The following is a 19,188-nucleotide window of genomic DNA, read 5'->3' on the forward strand; positions in this document are numbered from 1 at the left end:
ATGACACCACGACGTCATTAAAACGTTAGTACAACTGGATTTAATGATACATTAGTTAATGAAGGTTTAATGACACGTTAATGCATCATTAAAGTTTGATACAACCGGGTCCTGGACCTATATTAAAAAACAAAACCAATTTAAAAATTTCGTCATCTTCTCCGATTCATTGTCACTACTTATCCTGTACAATGATTTCAAACCAGCTATTAAAAGTTCTGCTCGGGATCCAATGCAAAAGATTCGGGACACTCATGTAAGAAGCAAGAAACTTCACGAATTAAAAAACAACAATCGGTCATACCTACTTGGGTTGTCAGTCAAGACATGACGAGGTTGTTTTACGACGTTTACGAGTTTAAGAGTTTACCCACGAATATGTGCTTAAAACAGATGAGGACGAACCTCCTAAGTGTATCCCTTGTGATGAAAGGTTCACCGTGAAGCATTTATTGCTTGACTGTATGGACTTTTCAACAGCAAGGGATTCGCATTATCAAAGCGTAAATCTGAAAGATCTACATTTCATTTTCCCGTGTCAGTGGACACCTCATTATCAACTATTTGAAAGAAATTGGTCTGAATAATACATTTTAAATGTGTATGTGAATAAGTTAATGCTTGTGTTTAAATTTGGTGGGGTGCTTTTAATTATCAACTGACATTATTGAAGGATCTGTCCAGGAGAATTAAAGTACCGTAAAATTATTGTCCCCCCCACTTTTAACTCACTTATATATAAGGGGCGAACCATTTGATATTCTTGGGTGGGGAGATTTCGTTTACCAGCAGTTCCTGCAAGTAGTAAGTGAATTAACATTTATGTCGCATCAGCAGCCATATGGTGACTCCTGCGGGTTGAAATGGTTCGCGTGCGTCTGTCATATTCAGAACTCATGCATGAATCCAAATTGTGACATATAAAATGAATTATTAATATAAAAACGTAGAAATAAATATTGTGCTTACCATGAATAGTTTCACTAACAGGCATATGGAAGAAGGTAAATGTTTGCTATATTTTTGAACGAACACAGACATCGTCGGGCAATATGACATTCATTTTACCGTGTTTTACAAAAACGGACATACAACCCAACAACCACATAACAGAGAATAAGTATAATGTTTCGTATATCAGAATATGTGGCCTTTTCACTGACCTTGTTGTGTTTAGTTCAGGTGGATATATCAGTAGAAGGGAATTGTCCTACACCTTTATATTTGTACATAGAGATACACTGTGTTCATGTGTCTGTGTCACCACGTTAAGCGATAAAAGGCACATGGATATAAAAATCAGTTTTCCTTTTACGTTTACCGTGTGGGATAGTGATGCAAAGAATGTTTATTCATTCGCTCATGATCAAGTGGTTACTTAACGTTAATTGTCACAGTGGTGCTAGTACGTCAGTATTGGTGTAAGTTATTCAAGACAGAAGTTCCTGTTTCGGCAAGACGTTCGATATTATTCAACACCATACATAACATTGACACAACTGAACTATAAAGCAGTAACATGATTCACAGCATTGACACAAATGTACATGCATCATGACACCAAACATATGACTGACACAAATGTATTATGAAGCTATTATGAAGCACCAATACCATACACAACATCGACAAAAGTGCATTATGATACGGTAACACTATACATAGCATTGACACAAATGTATTAGGAAGAAATAAAACCAAAACATATGACTGACACTTAGTATTATCAAGGATTTCACCATACATAACAATGACACAAATTATTATGCAGCTGTTATGAAGCCAAAAACACCATGAACATCATCGACAACAAATGTATTTTAAACCAGTAACACAGCAATGACACCACGTATAATGAGAACATAACACGATACACAGCATTGACACAAATGTATTATCATTCAGTAACACCAGACATAGCATTGACACAAATGTATTAGGAAGCAGTAATACCATGCATAGCACTGACACTAGCAATGGAACTATCAATGAATAATACCATACATAGTATTTATAGAAAGGTACTATGAAGACATATCACCATGTATAGCACTCGCACAAATGTAACGTGAAGCAATAACACCATGCATGACATTGATAGAAGTAAATGAAGTTATTACCTCTTATAATTCTTCATTTAGCGTCAGTCTATGTATCTAAATATGTATGTTGTAATGAAATGATGACTAATAATGTGTCAATGGCAGTGTGTCAAGGACAATTGTCACAACAGAAAACCGCTAAACCAGCAATGCTGTTCATTGGTATCCAATAGTGGTATAAATGTATGATTTAATTAAACTAAATTATCCCCCAGCTGCTGATATATAGATTAAAATTTTATTGGTTGTGTTTGTAATACTAAATATACTTTATAACAATATTGATCTAGTTACATGTTATAAGGTATTAAATCAATGTGATGAAACAGTTGACCATACTGATATTGCTGATTTATGTCTTGAAGTGAACAAAATATTGTTGTTATTTCCCAAGACAACGATTTAGACATACACCTATGTCAGTGTTTAAGTTAAACAAAGAACTTGTATCCCTTTATTCTAAATAATATAAAACCATTCATTTACAGGAGGCGGGTCGTCTCCGATCCCTGTTGCATGTAGTCCATTGACAGATGATATTGTGGATGTCATTGGTAGAGAGAATGTTACTCTGATAGAAATGGACTCCTATGACTCCCTTACCCCTCAACTCCCTGATGTCATATTAAAGAGAGAAAGGCACATGGGATATGCATTATATTTAATGTTAATTTGTTTGAAATATCACTAGAATTGCTGGAATGCTTTTTTCAAATAATCACCTCTTGTTTTTTTTATCAAATACTGGCTCCGCACATGAGATATTGCTTGTGCGAGGTCTAACAATACCTCAAAATCTGCTGATCACCCATGGTTAAATTGACCTTAGTGTTAGCTCGAGGCTTTGACGGTAATGTTTTCAGTAGTGTAAATATATTTAAGTCACTAAGACCTCCACATTTGTCATTGAAATAATACAGCACGAGTCATTTAGTATTTAGTGTTTGCCAGCGCAAATTACATATTGTCCACGCTATTATTATAAATCCAAATTCGGAACTTAAATACTCACAGGCACAGGCAGTTATAACTAGATAGATAGTGAAACAAAGATAATGTATCCCGAAAAACACACACAAAACTAACAATTGATTCTACCAGATTCCTTAAAAGTTAAAAAATGTTGATGACATATCATGGTATATATTTGCGAAAAGACTTTATGATTTTAATATTTTATCTTGGCTGATCTCGATGTATCGGATATTTCAAATAATAACAATAACCATATATTATGACACTATTCATTTCTATTCATGGATTGATGTGGCCTTACTTTAATTTTGCAGCAATTATCTCATAAAGTCACAAGATCTCATTTTATGGATTTAGAGGGAATGATTTACATACTAATTTGCCAATTTACTCGCTTGGATGAGTGAGTGAGTGAGTGAGTTGGGTTTAACGCCGCTTTTAACATTATTTCATTTATTTCGCAGCGTGTCAGCTTAATGTGGGAGGAAAGCCCGAAATGATGCAGGTCTCAGACGTTTACCTCTTCGGTGAAACCCACGAGCACGGGTATGGTGCTGACAAACCTAGAAACATAATTGGGGCGAACCGGCCTTCGAACCCACAATCATAGGATTCTGGCGTGCCCAGGGGACGCAACTCTAGTCGACTGGGCCACCCAGTCATGGTTTCAAGCCTGTTGCTCTAGCAATGTTTCCAATGCCATGTTATATACCCATTAAATTTGCGATTAGGCTTTTTCAAAATATTCGCTTTTTCTATGCTGACATTTTGAGTATTTGTTCTTGGTAAAGTTATCATTCCAATATCCTTTTTGGAAGACATTTGAATTTGATAAACAGTGGAATATATGGTTTGAATTTCAGAAAATGTTTATATGTATAGTTTGGTCTTAGGTATATTTGCCTAACAATTCTATAAAGCAGGATATAACATAGGTCAAAAGATGATGGATATTGAACATCGATACATATAAATAATACCAATTTGAAATATGCATTGACTCTGTTGACATGCACACATTCAGCTTGAAAACATGTTCAATAGAATTATTCATCCTGTTTTTGTTGAACTGATTTAAAAACCTAAAAATAAACATTTTTACATTTATGAAATGTTGATGTCTTTGTTGAATAAAATTTAATTTTCACTGTATTCCTTGTTTTCTTATGTGATCAGACAAGTGCAAGAAAAAATTGACACATTAGATAATCATTAACTATTAATAGGAAGTATAAGATATCTGTGAATGAAGAAAATGGATGAAGAAAGAATGCCGTCTGCTTGTTTTATGATTGTGTGTCGTTATCTTTCACGAGGAAACTTTCGAGATTTATTATGCTTGATATGTTTCAACCTTTAAATTAATAACAAAACATTTAGGATACATTTTAGTTCAACGTAGTTCAAACGATTTCTTTTCAGAAAATAAGTGTTCCATTCGGTTTAATTTTGAAGGTAAGATTAGGTGAAGCCGGGGATCGAACCCCCAGACCTTCCGTTCTCCGGGCAGACGCTCTACCACAGGACCACGGAGGCGGTCTTTTAATTTTGGAAATAGCATTTCACTTGAAATGGAGAACTGTATTGCTTAGCGCTCGTGGTTAAAGGAACGAAGTAATAATTATAATTAAAACCCCACTTCCGGTCTCGTTGCCATGGTTTCTTTTGATAAAACTGTAGGTTCATTTCCCAATACATTCCCAATACGATATCACTCCACTTTTTTTTCCAAAAGTGTAGTGATATCAACGATATCACTCCACTTTTGACCATACCCATTTCGTGTAAAAAAAACAATAGAAAAGGTCATCAAGGTTTTAATTAGCAATGTCCCAAAATTAGAACATAATTTCTAAACTGTCACCGTTCCGTTTCGTACATTTATTGGTAACAGGCTTTGCATCCGACTTGTCAGGCAAAGTGCATGTTGCAACTGTAGACTTGGGAGACTATGTCTTCGGTTCAATCTTTGATTCCTTGGGCTTTGGCGGCTGGAGGAGATCCGATATTTCTTTCTGCTGTGTTGCGCTCGTGCGCTTGACGCTCTCACAGCTAGACTTCTGTGGCCCGTCCTTTCTTGAACCAGCTGTTCGTCCACTTTGTTGTGGAACAGGCGAGTTGCTGTTGTTACCTGAAACACTAAGATTGATTGTGAAAAATGGACATATACGCATTTATGGCGCTATATAATACGATCATGCAAATACATTTTTAGTCCTTGTCATGCTGAAAGCTGATTTACTCTTATTAAATTCAGAGTAAAATGTATTCAACGGAGGAGTGGAGGAGGAGTTGGAGTTTTACGTCGCACTAAAGATTATTTCAGCAGTACAACGGTTAAATGAGATGTCAATGTAATAATATTTACCTTGCCAGAATGACCAGTGTGATGTCCTGTTATACCAGCTTTGTCGCATATTTTCTTAAACAGCTTCTCAAACGTGTGCACGCCAACCTTCTGGTGAGAATACCTTACGTTTTCTCACGTACCGACAAAGGTCGTCGATAGAACGGTCCTCCTAGGGGGATGGATTCCATGTATTCTCGTAGCACTTTTACATAGCATCTTGGGTTTGACTCTTGGATGTATTGGCGAACACGTCTGAAAATACATAGTAAGCGTTATTTAGCGTTATCAAATGAACTGATAGGTCAAAAAAAATTAAATGAGGTAACTGTCAGCACAATACTACGAATAAGGTACCATATAGAAATATTAATACCTTCATAAAGAAAACACATACAAGTGGAATTGAAACAATATGCAATAAACATGAGTAATATCATAAAGAGAAATGTTAGATTTGCCACATTTATTTAATCTTAATTATGAAGTTTTCCTTGGCCCCAAGATGTTATTATAATGGGAATTGGTAAGGAAATATAGGGTATATTATTGTTTATTTGTTTCGACTGTGATCCTGGTACGTTTGTGATGGCATGTTTGTTTTACACACCATGGTGCTAGCAATGTTGTTTACATGCATAGGATACCGTTTTTGGATCTTTTGAGAATTTGTATCAGCCTGCAGAGTAATGTTAAGTGCCACAACGTAAAGATCTTGTACAACTTACTTATCGTAATCATAAAGATCTTAGATTGGACATTTATGTGTGGATTCACTATCAAATCTTTTACACTTAGGACGTAGAGAGATGGATGTTTGTTGCATGTTGTAGGGTATTCAGTACCATATTGTACAGCTGTTGAAATAATAAGCTTTACTAGAGTTGACAGTTCTGTAGAGAAAGACCTTCAATGTGTCATCAAAATGTAATGATATAGTATTATTGCAGAGAATACCAATAGATGGTAAGTGTTGTCTATAGCAGGATGTGCAATAGAAGAAATATAATACACAAATTTATTACACAAGCTCGACATCTGCTCTGCTAGTGTTGAGTTTCATATCACCTTGGAGAGGTGGGTGTTTTGTGGTCTGTCAGATAAATTGTTTTAATTACATGCCAGCTGTGATAGTATACTCTCCGAGTTAAGAGTATAAAAGGAATGCGTTCATCAAGCTTAACCATTGAGAACAGGGGCAACCCAAAGAAACGGTAGGACACAAGTGAAGGTAAGTATGAATGTTTTGCTCTGTTGTACTACTTATGACATACTGTATTTCTTCTCTCAATTCTGGATATAACATTACAATACTGTATAACACATGAGAAGTAAGTATTGTGTGAATTTTAGAATATCGAGATAGGTCAGCTCTACATGATAAGTTATATTTTAACACTTCTTCCTCGTGGGAAGTTATTTCATTTAACACAATCTTTCTCCACTTAGTCTTCGCGGGGAATTCCCCTGTGCGAACGTAGTGAAATACATGATGAAGTAGCTTATATTTCTTGGCTGTTGAAAGCAACACTCCACATAAACTGTGTAAATTATTTTTTATGAAAGAAATAGTTTGGAGTTGATGCGCAGAAAACAGTTTTACAAATTGAGACATATGAGTTGTTGCAGTGACGCCCCAGCAGCTGTAGTCTACATTTATCTATATAGCCAACCATGCTCCAAAGTCCTAGATTAGCAATAGTGGCATCAGTGGGGGAACGTTTGTCAAGACCTTGTACAATCCTTGCAAAGTAACGCCGGGTGCTTTCGGCTAATTCAAGATCTTTACCATGCAGAGGAGGTAGTAATTCACATCCATAAAAACTTGTTGTTAAGGTCATTCTTTTCCATATCTCAATACTTGCATACTGATGTAAGTCACTACTATGTAGACCAACAGAGAGGAGAGAATTAATAGTACGCCTTGCTTTTGTGCAGCTGTTTTCAATATATAATTTGAAAGAAAGATTGCTTTGTAGGACAGCACCCGCATATTTTACATATAATAAGTGATAAGCATGCGTACACAATAATTGCTTCTTTTTATGAAACACAATTTTACTTTTCGATGCATTATAAGTTAATCGCCATTTGGATGCGTAATTAACAACTGTATCTAAGGTTGTTTGCAGACCTTTAGGGCTGTAACTGTTAAGAGTAGTATCATCAGCAAGTAACACGCATGGTAAACTAACATTATACATATTCCTGTATCTAACTGCCGATGCTCAGTTATGAGGTCATTTTTGTACACAAGAAAAAGCCAAGCTGAGATAACTCTACCCTGACCTATACCTTGTCTAACAGCAATTGCATCAGATTGTACGCCCTTTTACTGAACACACGCATACATGGAAGTATAACAGTGGTGTAACAGAGACCACATTTTACCTCTAATACCAAGATGATAGAGTTTTATCAAAAGCTTTCTCGTTATCCAAAAATGCTGTGTAGATACATGATCCCATGTTAACATAACTTTGTACACATTCGATTAGGGTAAATAGCGCAATAACAGCACCGTGCTCCTTCCTAAAGCCAAACTGCAACATGTCGGGAAAATTACAGGCATTTCGGGATGTCCACGTTTCTAATCTTTCAAGGAGAATTTTCTCAAAAAGCTTACCAAGACAAGATGTTAGCGTAATACCTCTATAATTTACAGGGTTTGATTTATCTTTTTTACCCTTCTAAATAGGTATAATGACCCCGTGTCTATAGGCTGCAGGTGTGTACTGAAGTGTAAGTATAGCATTAAATAATAGTGCTAACTTCCCTATTAGCAGCTCACCACCAAACATCACATGTTCATTATTAATATTGTCAGGGCCAGGTTATTTGTTCCTCTTCAGTGTCTGTACATATCTAGTCACTTCCTGAACCAATATTTCAACACATGATACACTATCAACACATGAGTTAGATTCATTACTGGAGGCTAATTTCTCAATATCATAGTCAATACCATCTTTAAAGTCTTGATCGCACTGATCAAGTCATATGGTTTTGCCATAGGTGTTTACCTACCCCAAAGCTGACATATGACAGTGGGGGTTGTTACATTACGGTCATCATATGTAAGTTACTGCTTACGTAGTTTTCATACAGATTTATAAAACGTATTCACATCAGTTTCACAAGGTTTTTTTCTAATTCCAAACAAAATTTCTTCGAATAGGCCTGCTTTGACTGTCTGTGACGACGTCGGAATTCTCGCTTAGACTGCTTGTATGAGGTATAAGAAAGGAAATTATCCGCCTTGCAAGTCGCATGTTATAATGGTCTTGGTGTACATGTAGCCCATCCTGTTTCCAGTAAGGCTTCAGATGAGCCTTGAAACTACCTACTGGTATAGACTGTCTACTGGCATCAATCATACATTTACTGATCCCCGTATTAAATGATTCAATATCATCACGTGTATCTACTGATAAACAAGACTCTGCATTGTTTAGCAGTGTATCAAGACAGACCTTGTACGAAGAGATCTCAATATTGGAAGCTTTGTCCCGTTTAACAAAACATGCTTCTTTAACCTTTTGCTTTACATTATCATTTACATCTACTTGTATGGTAGCTACACATGGGAAGTGATCGGATACATCATAACTTGTGAATAACACTTTACTTGAGCTAACGTTACTCTGCAAATGGGAAGGAATCAGGATATAATCAATCAGAGACTTGTTTATGTTATCTTTGCTCCTGAAAGTATATGAGCTAATGGCTTGAATAGTATTCACTAAATAACGAGTGCTAACAAAGTAAGACAGAAGTTTGTCGGGTGGTAACATTATATGCTTACATATATCCGAGTTGAGATCACCTAGGATAATTGTGTCACCATGCACACACAACTCATCATATAAGTCAGATAGTTCGTCTAGAGCCGTGCTATACGTAGAGTGAAGGGCATTATTGGACAGAAGGTGACATGCAATCACATACATGTCAGCGGCACGTGGGTGGGTTAACTTAACAGCAATACTACTGTCAGAAGACGAATGTAAACATTGCGTCTTCCATTTAGAATGAGTGTTCTGTAGAAGAGCTATACCACCGGACCCTCTCGTGGAGGTACTCGCATCTTCAGATTTGTAGGATAGAAATTTACAACATTTAAGATCTTTGAATCTTTTAATATTGCATGTTTTTTAGCCAGTGTTCTTGTACAGCAATGATATCGACTAAGTCCAGTAAAAAAGAGTTGATATGTTCGGTCTGATGAGACACACCACGCACATTCAAGGTCAACACGCTTAGTGCCATCACAAAAGACATCATAGTCAATATGAACATAGCCGTTTTGTTAGTAGATGCTCCTTCTGTATTCTTGCTGTAGTTGTTTTTGTTGTTTCGGATCAGTTTGACGCTGCCTTGGCGCATAGTCTCGACACACAATGTCCTCAGGCCAGAAGTAATCTTGACGTACAGAAAGTTCATGTATTCTTTTTGTCTTAGAGTCAATCACCGAATTTTTACATGCAATGTCATTGTTCAATTTATTCTCTACGGCGTTAATTTGATTTCGTAGAGACTCATTCCCGTCCATTACGCACTGTTTCAACTGTTCAAGGTGACTCATTACATATGCAACAGTATCTAACTCACCTTGCGGAGGTGTTATGTTCGGTTCTTCTTGTGTGGAATCCTCCTCAAGTGGTATGGAAGATAGGGAGGGATACGAGGGTTCCTAATGCTAGCCTTGCTGAGCACTTTCCACTGTAACACATGATCCGGAATACCACCTTCAATGAAGTGGAAGATATAATAGATATCCTGTGCGTATTTTTCCAGAACTCTCTGAGCTTCATCAAGCTTACCTATTGAGAACAGGGGCAACCCAAAGAAACGGTAGGACAGAGGTGAAGGTAAGTATGAATGTTTTGCTCTGTTGAACAGTGTTTTGTTCAACTATGCCTTCAATGTACTTTCGTAATTCAGTCTTCGGTAAGATATAGAATACATAACTGTAATATACTCAGCAACCAAAGTTCCTGTTACACCCCTTGCCAATCGGTAGCATACAAGAGAAAACATTCTGGTGTTCAAGTCGATGATGTAAACCAGGGTGTTGTAGGGATTGGTTAGGGATTGGGTTCGATTGTTTCTGCTTGTCCGACCAACAATCACCGCCGATTGCGTCTGCAGTGGTATAGACAGCGAGAGCGTTGGACGGCAATTCAGTGGAGACAGGTTCTGTTCACCGACGAGTTTCGTTTTCACCTCTCCGATGGCGATCGCTGAATACGAGTATACCGCCGTCGCGGTGAACGTTACGCTCAGAACTTTCGTATAGGAGAAACCATTTTTACGAGGGATTACCAGCGATTGTAAACCCTGACATTCGGTGACAAACCTCGGGGGCCGGGGGAAATCGTTTGTTCAACTTATTAATCGACTCATCGCATAGACAACGTTTATAATTAAATAACAGTAGTATAGGTAATAGGGGTTCTGGCTCACTTCCACTGGAGCCAGATTTATTACCTATACTGCATTTTTTATGCCAAAATGATTAAGCGATTTAACGATAGTCATGAGATTGGCTCTAGCTTACCAATACCTGAGGCCAATCAATGCTTCTATTAGTATAAAAATGATTATGCGATTCAACGAAAGTCGTTTTAAAAGAAATATCAATATTAATTAATAATGGATAAAATTTACTATAGCCCATGAGGATATTGGAAAGGTGTAGGAGCAATAAAAAAATTAGCCACCGCGGCTAAGGTATCTAAAGATGTGGCCAAGGATTGGTTAAAGAAACAAGCAATGTGGCAGATATATTTACCGGCACCGAGGAAGAAGTTTGATATTTTTACAATGAATGAAGTTCATCAGGCTGACCTCTTGTTTCTTCCCCACGATAAGGTAAAACGCAAAACGTATAAATACGCTTTAACCGTAGTGGATGTGGCTAGTCGATACAAAGAGGCTGAGCCATTAACATCGAAAGAATCAACAGAGGTAGCTAATGCACTGAGTCGCATATATAAACGCGGACCGCTAAAATGGCCTAAGCTATTTCAAGTAGATCCCGGTCGCGAGTTTATGGGATCGGTAACTAAACTGTTAACAAAGCACGATGTCGAAATCGTCCGTGGTGAAAGAGAGGCCCACTGCAGTCAAGCTATCGTCGAAAGATTTAACAGGACATTAGCGGAACGTTTGTTTGGCTATCAGTATGGGATCGAAATGAAATCCGAGCGATTGAGATCAACCGAATGGGTGACACGATTATCAGCCGTTGTATCAGCGCTGAATAATGAAGTAACGAGATTAATAGGGAAGAAACCATCCGATGCTATTAAAATGAAATCCGTGACTTCCGAATCTTCAGCACCGAGGAGAGGCAAAGAGCGAAAACTTCCGGATAGAGTAAGGGTAAGATATTTATACCAGGCCGGTGAACTCGAAGGAGGCCTACATCGCGCAACCGATCCCATATGGTCCCTTAAGACGTATAACATTAGTAGATTGGTTTCGAAAGAAGGCGAGCCTATTCTTTATTATCTTCAAGATGGACAAGGAAGGGCATTTGTACGAGAAGAGTTGTTCATAGTTCCCGACGGTACGGTATTACCACCATAACCATAAGCATAGGTAGTTACACCATCATTATCAATCCATCTCTTTGTATCTAAGGGGGATAATGATGTCTTGTTCATTCTTAATCCATATATCCTATGATTGTAACTTCTTAAAGAGTTCATCTTGTGTTTGAACGTTCTACCGTTGAATAATGATTCTTTATACTGTTCGTGTTTGATATGCTTTTTTACAACATACTTCTTAACACCCTTAGCTTTTCTTATCTCACCATTATCGGACTTCTTTATAGAATACATCTTAGGTCTTAATCCTACATACTCCACTATAGGGGTCCCAGCACATTCATCCTTCGTCTTACCTAACACCTTTTTATTTACTACGCTGTGCAGTGGATTATCTTTAGGGTAATCGCTCGTGTCGTACATATCTATTTTTTCTGCCATATCTTTATACACATCCTCGGTTTGTATTTCCATCAACAAAGAATCTGTGTCAGTATATAACACCTCGCATCTATCGCCGTATTGCTTCTTAAGTTCGTTGTAATAAAAGTCATACATTAAGTGTTTTGACAAGTCGAGAATACTCATACCGACGTACACCGGTCTGTTGAATTTTATATTACTCTTCTGCATATGCAACGCGGCTAAGTCGTTATCGAATATCTTGCTTCTGTTAAAAGCCGGACTGGTTATAAGTTTCCTGAGTCTTTCTACCTCATTAGATCTGACTAATTTAACATCAACACGCTTCCTTAGATTCTCCATAGTTTTACCAAATACTGAGTTATTCATTAGCTTATACAGATTCTTTTCGAAATCGCTGGTAGCTATCTTTCTTAAATCTGTGTTCAACCTTATATAGGGCTCCATCCAAGGGCTTTGATCGAACTTTAGAACTCTGTGTATTTTCTTAAGTTTCATACCTAACGATAGATACAACTGGAGATTTCTGTAGTGAACTATATATTTTGTCTTATCCATCAAATTTGGTACGAGTTTTTCTACGTTAGCTAACCTACTATTACCCATCAAGGAGCGTTGATATTCCGACATCCAATCTTTATTAACCATTAATCTTTCGGGAGCTAGTGGATAACTGTTATGGTCTTTATGTAACGAACTTGGATATTCCAAGTCAACTTCTAGTATGTACCCTTTATTCACATCATTCACATTGATATCATTCACTTCGATATCATCGACCCATTCAAAACCACCCGTGGGTAAAGGTTGACTCAAAGCCCATCCGTACAAATTGTTAGCGTCCAGATATAATATATGCGTGTCGGGTTTACTCGGATCGTATCCTTCCACTAATTTATTATTAGCCTTAGAATACCTTTTAGCTGCCATCGTCATACCACCTCTTAATCCTTTCTCAATAAACAAGTGCATATCGTAATCTGTGAGTAATTTTGGTTCTACACCGGTCTTCTTCAACAATGCATCCCACGATAGTCCGGGACTGGAATAGTACCATGCAGGGTCCAAGCCGTATTGTTTTAAACATGTCTTTCTAAATATCTCGAATATATCGGCGAGTAACAGTACATCGGTTTTTAAGTACAGATCGTGATAATCGCCTAAATTCTTACAACCTAATTTATCCCAGACCGTCAGAGCGTGTTCATAATCGGCATCTGTTATTCTAGATTCTGTTAAGTTACTATAGAATGATTCGAGGGGTGGTAATTCAGTTTCTTCGAATCTAGACCAATCATCCATATATTCGTAAGGATATACACGTTTTCTCAGCAACAAATGACGAGTTATCTTATCGGTATATTGATTTGTTATCGCGAAGTCATCGGGATTGTTCGCATTAGCTAAATTGTCCAGGGAAGATAACAGAAACTGTATGGAGTCTATGAATCTAAGCCCATTACTTTGCTTTATTCTAGATTTCCCATCCTTGTCCCTATAATGTATAGGTTTAGTCAACGAGAACGATATGTATTTTTCCATATTATTAGGAATGCACGTTAAACCGCCGTCGGTCTTTGAGATAGCTTGCATAATGAGATGTGAATCGTATCCCCTAAGGTTGTGAAACACAACGGGGATGGGTATTGTTTGAGAGTTCATTTTTAGTTTCAAGTTACACTCGTTATGAGCGGCCCCCCGATAATTACCCGTGACGTGACAATGATCTCTTACGGAATCCCCATCCAGGGGTTTGTTACAAACGTGACAAATCGTTGACTTCTTATGGGCCCTCCAATCATCCCTCGTCATACGCATGGGTATCTTACACGATAATTTTTCCCTGATTATTCTCTCTTCATTTTGTAGATATTCTAGGAACTTTCCCGCTGCATCGGACCTCTGTAAATCACGGGCGGGTTTGTTTTCCCATCATACCTTACAACTATATATCCAAACCCACAAGGAATATGTTCTTGAGTTTTGTACGTAAAACTACTATCTTGATAATTATGGTTGGTATTTTCTATGGGTTTGATAAGCGCTTCGAAGTCGGCGTAAATTACGTACGGTACTGGCATTTGATTACAATAATGTTCAAATTTTAATATATTTTTTCGCTCTTTAGGCATATCGATCCAGATAGCATTCTGTCCAACACCTCTACAGTCTTCTTTATGCGCTTCTAATAGATCTTGTCTGCTGTACCCATGTAGGCATCTTTCGCAGAAATATTTCTTTCCCTTATATTTAGTTTGATCGTATAATAGCCTGTTTAAACTCTTTATCCACGTATAATGATATTTACCATCTTTTTCGATCAGAAATGAATTGATTCTGGGGATATTTTCCGGAGTAGAGCTTATCCTATGTACAACAATTCCTTTAGAATGTCTGAAAACATTTATAGCTAAATTATTTTGCTTTTCCACCTTATCAATTTGTGATATTGGTGTAGGTTCGTCTATACCATCGAAGTTGAGTCCATCGTTTTGGGGATAGCTAGAAGGTCTATCCGGATTTTTGTCTACGGGGAACAATGCAGATCTTATCATCATTCTTAAACAGTCATCGCATTTATTTTTTACGTTAATTATGGCTTTTTTCTTCTTATAATACGGGGGTAAATCTATATAAGATCCACCTTTGAAAGGCATATAATTTGCTATATCTAAATAGAAACTATCGATTTTATCCACACCCCAACCAAAACCTCTATTAGTCCAGCGTTCTAAAGTTTCCTGTATCCTCTGAATTGATGTATCTAATGATGAGTTTATAGTATCGGATTCGGTTATAACTTCTTGATTGCTACGGAAATATGGTTCGGTATATTCGGTGCTATCGTCTGTGTTACTTTTACTCATATCATTTTAATCGTCAGCTGGTATTTTATACTATGTAAATCATCTAATTCCTCGTTAATTTTACTCGATATGATGGGCTTAATATCGTTAACATCCATGTTGGAATTAATATCCATCTTCCAACCTCTTAGATATTTACCAACGCCGGCGGATGTGGGTACAAATATTAATTCTTGTTGTTTATTTTCAACATCATTATCATTATCAACATCTAGTAAAGCGATCAATTAGGCTCTTCTCATTCGAGAATAACCTCTCAGCCCACTGTTTCTCGCTCGAACTTGGAGTTCTCTAACAGTCTCGGGTTTGTTGTATTCCAAACCGAGTAAATCAATCAATTCAGCTTTTCTCATACGAGAATATCCACGTAGGCCACTTTGCTTTGCCATAGCTTTTAACTCTCTGACAAAAACCATTGTGGTTGAATGGTATATGCAAAATGAGACAAATGTCTAATTGGTTGTTTTCATATATCTAAATACGTATTCTCCCCAACCTATTCCTCTCATTGATGTAATCTCTCTTCCTAGCATAAATAATCTGGTTCCTGACCCTATCAGCACCGTGTTTCTTGCATAAACAATAACGACCTTTGATCCCTATCCCGCATTCAGAACACTTATAGTTTATGTGTCCGCGCCTGATGTAATAGTTGTGTATGCCACAGTAAAAATCAACACTAGAGTAGTCTTACCCATGAGTGTAAACTTGCAGTTATTCATGGTATATACATCTATCATATCATTTGTCTAAATACAAATCGCATCTACACTAGGCGAGATATTGATTAGGCTATTTATGCATAGCCACAGCTGTCACTGCGTATTCATGGTATAGCTGAAAATCAATAGAGCAGATAACCCAATAATAATAAATGTGACCTCTCGGTTCTTTTGTTCCACTGACGGTGTATAAAACTGACTCATTGTTGCAATTGGTCTTGGTATTGGGTCGAGTTTTTTCCCATAAACGAGGAAGTATTCGTGCATGGCAGATTCGACATCCTTAAACGTTTGAATTGAATGTCCTTCCTTAATCAGTTTTTCATGAATAAAGTCTAATCTCTTAATTCTCTGCTGTGTATATTATAACTGGGCTGCTTGGTATTGTTCTAAAGCTTCCTTATGCCGTTTACGCTCCTCTTCAACTTCTTTAGCATTTGATTCCCTCATACTGGAAAATAAATAATTACTCCCCGAAAAAGCTAGAGCATTAACAACAGCTCCACCGACCATCATCGCAATTGTTGCCATGTTTATATGAATATATTATATTCAAATGTTTAATAACTTCATTATGTCTTCCGGGATAAGTCCTTGTTTGATGAGCATATCCTTCGTTGCCATTGCTAATCCAATATCCAGAACCATCATACCGATGTCAAATCCATTAAAATCTAGCTTGGGAGGTGTGGCTTTAGTAATCATTTTAGCCATACGGGCATAGCCAATGGCCAAGCCGGTGACCACTGCTGAATGATACGTCGCGTTTACCAACATTTTACCCTTTGTAACTGGAGTAGTCATGCTTCTTATAGCATTATATGAGGACTAACCTCTAATTGAACTTGTTGTTGCAGCGGGGTTGACGTTTTCTCTTCTCCGGTCTTATAAAAGAACCATACAGCCGCTATACCAGCAACTCCTACTAGTGCCCATGTTTTAATCGGATTAATATTTGAATTATTTATTAATTTCGCTTTTCGCGCCAGTCCTCCCTTTCTTCCTGCGGCTATTTTTGGGGGGATCTTAGTAACTCTGGGTTTCTCATTCACATGTGGTGCATTCACATTCTCATTCACTGGTGGTTCCTTGTTCACTTGTTGTTCCACAATCTGTTGTTCCTCGTTCACAATCTGTTGTGGTGTCACCTGTTGTGATTGTGTCTCCATTATTATTCAGTGGGCACGTATGTTTAAATTGACAATACCTAGCCGTTATTAAAGCTGTGGTGAACGGAGCTAAGAACATTCCGAATCTATGATAAAACTCACAGCTCACTGAGCTTATAGCGTGTTCGATGAATGGGTCTTTCTCGAGAGATTCACATAAATACATGCGATGTTCTGCCGGGATGGGGAGAAACGTACTAGCTACGGCTGTGTATAGTTGTAATATAGCCGACCCTATCGTTTTAGTCATGGTAGCTCCCAGTCTAGACTCGTAACGCTCGTACAGTTTTTTAATCTCTTCGTCGGTCATGTTATCAATTTTTTCGATGGTATAATTTCCTCCCAAATATTGGGAACATTTTCCACCGGCTACCAAAGTTGCGAGTCTTTCTCTATGTTTATCTAAAGATTTATCTAAAGATTTATCAACATCAGATTCTTTGAACATTTGTTCGATGAGTTCGTCGCATTCCATAATGTAATACCTAAGGAGATATTTAAGTCTAACATAATATAATATGACATATCCAATACATCCCGCAATAATGAACTGTTGCGAAAGAATGAGGATTTCGAACCACATTTTATGTAATATCAACCGCTAATGTTCAATTTGCTACATTTTGCTACATTTTTGCTACATTTTGCTATAATTTTGCCACATTTTGCTACATTTTTTGCTATAATTTGCTAAGCAATTGCATAAGCAGCTGGTTGATCGGTTTTTAATACGAGTTTACAGTGCTTCATTGCCGCTAACTGTTTTCTGACTTTGTCTCGTTCGAGCTTGGTATAAATGACATCATTTTCGCGTAAACATTCCTCGAATGAATCTCGATCTTTGCAATGAAACAGCGCTACCCATTTGGTCTGCTCTCTGAGATCTTTCAGGACAGAGTTGTATTTTTGAGTAAGTACCCAAATGCTATGTTGAGTATGCCGTCCGGAGAATGCTAAATACGAAAGCAGATCTTTCTTTTTTGTGAGTTCTTTACTCGCGGTGCAGTCGTCTATTACGAAAAGGGTCGATTCTCCTTTGTATTTTTCGTGACATACTCTGAGGCAGTCTTGTAATCGATCGGCCGGATCGACTCTGTGTACCCCGTCGTCATTCATTACCCAATCTCTCGATAAGTATGTTTTATTAACGCTTATAGTCGGGCACAGAATAATGATATGATCGAAAACGTCCCGATAATGACTTTCTAAAATATCTAGAATAAAAGCTGTTTTTCCGCAGCCCGTTTGCCCGCATATGATAGCGCAGTGCGGATCTTTAGGTAAAAGATTATCAATAGATTGCTTGCACGAATCTCCCATTCTGTATATTAAGTTGCGCATCCATAATCACGTACAAATATATGTTTAATTTACCAGCTGATTCCTGAAGCTTCGTTATCTGTATGGTGGCACCCTCGCTGGCATTTTCTATTCTCCTCCCACTGCCGTGTAGTTGGTCATCGTCTGTTGTTCGCATGTCGAGGCCATAGCGCGTACTTTGTTGTGAGGTATTCATCCATCGATACACTCCCGAGAGACAGATCTTTCACGACCGCGTTAACTTCCGGAGAACGTTTTATAGAAGGAAGTTTTTTAATCTCATCCCACTGGTGATACGCTAGCATTCCTTGGCTATATAGTTGATTAGGAACGCCCTCGATAGTCAATTCTACTTTTGTAATCTTGGGATTGTAGAACTTCTCGGTATTTCTTTTAAACGCATTGAAGGGGTCCTCGAACAACATTAAAATACCCTTCAACGACCTCGTGGGGACGTTTAGATTGATATTCAACATCGTATCTGTTTTGTCCCTCGTGATCTTTCGATGTCGCAGCACGCGATCGTACAAAATGGCTAAACTTCCGGTATACTGGTTACGAATTTGTCTGGCTAATGCGGGATCCGTTATCATATCGTACTCCAGCGAGATATTGTCAATGGAATAGCTAGCATCTTCATTAGCAGATCTGATTACTCTGCCGTAGTCATTAAAAGTGAGTTCGTATTCTAACCTATCACCTAGGG

The 19,188-nt window shown here is 37.7% G+C and overlaps 1 protein-coding gene across 3 annotated transcripts in view; it reads left to right on the forward strand.

Moving 5' to 3' along the window:
- The first annotated feature begins 6,601 nt into the window (after positions 1–6,601).
- The window catches only part of LOC124145316, a 31,895-nt gene continuing 19,308 nt past the window's right edge, over positions 6,602–19,188 (forward strand). Inside the window, exons 1-2 of one of the 3 annotated variants that reach the window (XM_046515032.2) lie at positions 6,602–6,655; positions 10,222–10,295. The gene's annotated coding sequence lies outside the window, so the exon portion shown is untranslated. Of the gene's footprint in view, positions 6,656–9,802; positions 9,853–10,221; positions 10,296–14,273; positions 14,324–19,188 lie in introns of those variants that run through there. The other 2 variants (XM_046515033.2, XM_046515034.2) reach the window with 2 other exon arrangements.

This window comes from Haliotis rufescens, unplaced genomic scaffold (assembly GCF_023055435.1).
Source record: "Haliotis rufescens isolate VD_foot unplaced genomic scaffold, xgHalRufe1.0.p SCAF_83, whole genome shotgun sequence".
NCBI lineage: Eukaryota > Metazoa > Mollusca > Gastropoda > Lepetellida > Haliotidae > Haliotis > Haliotis rufescens.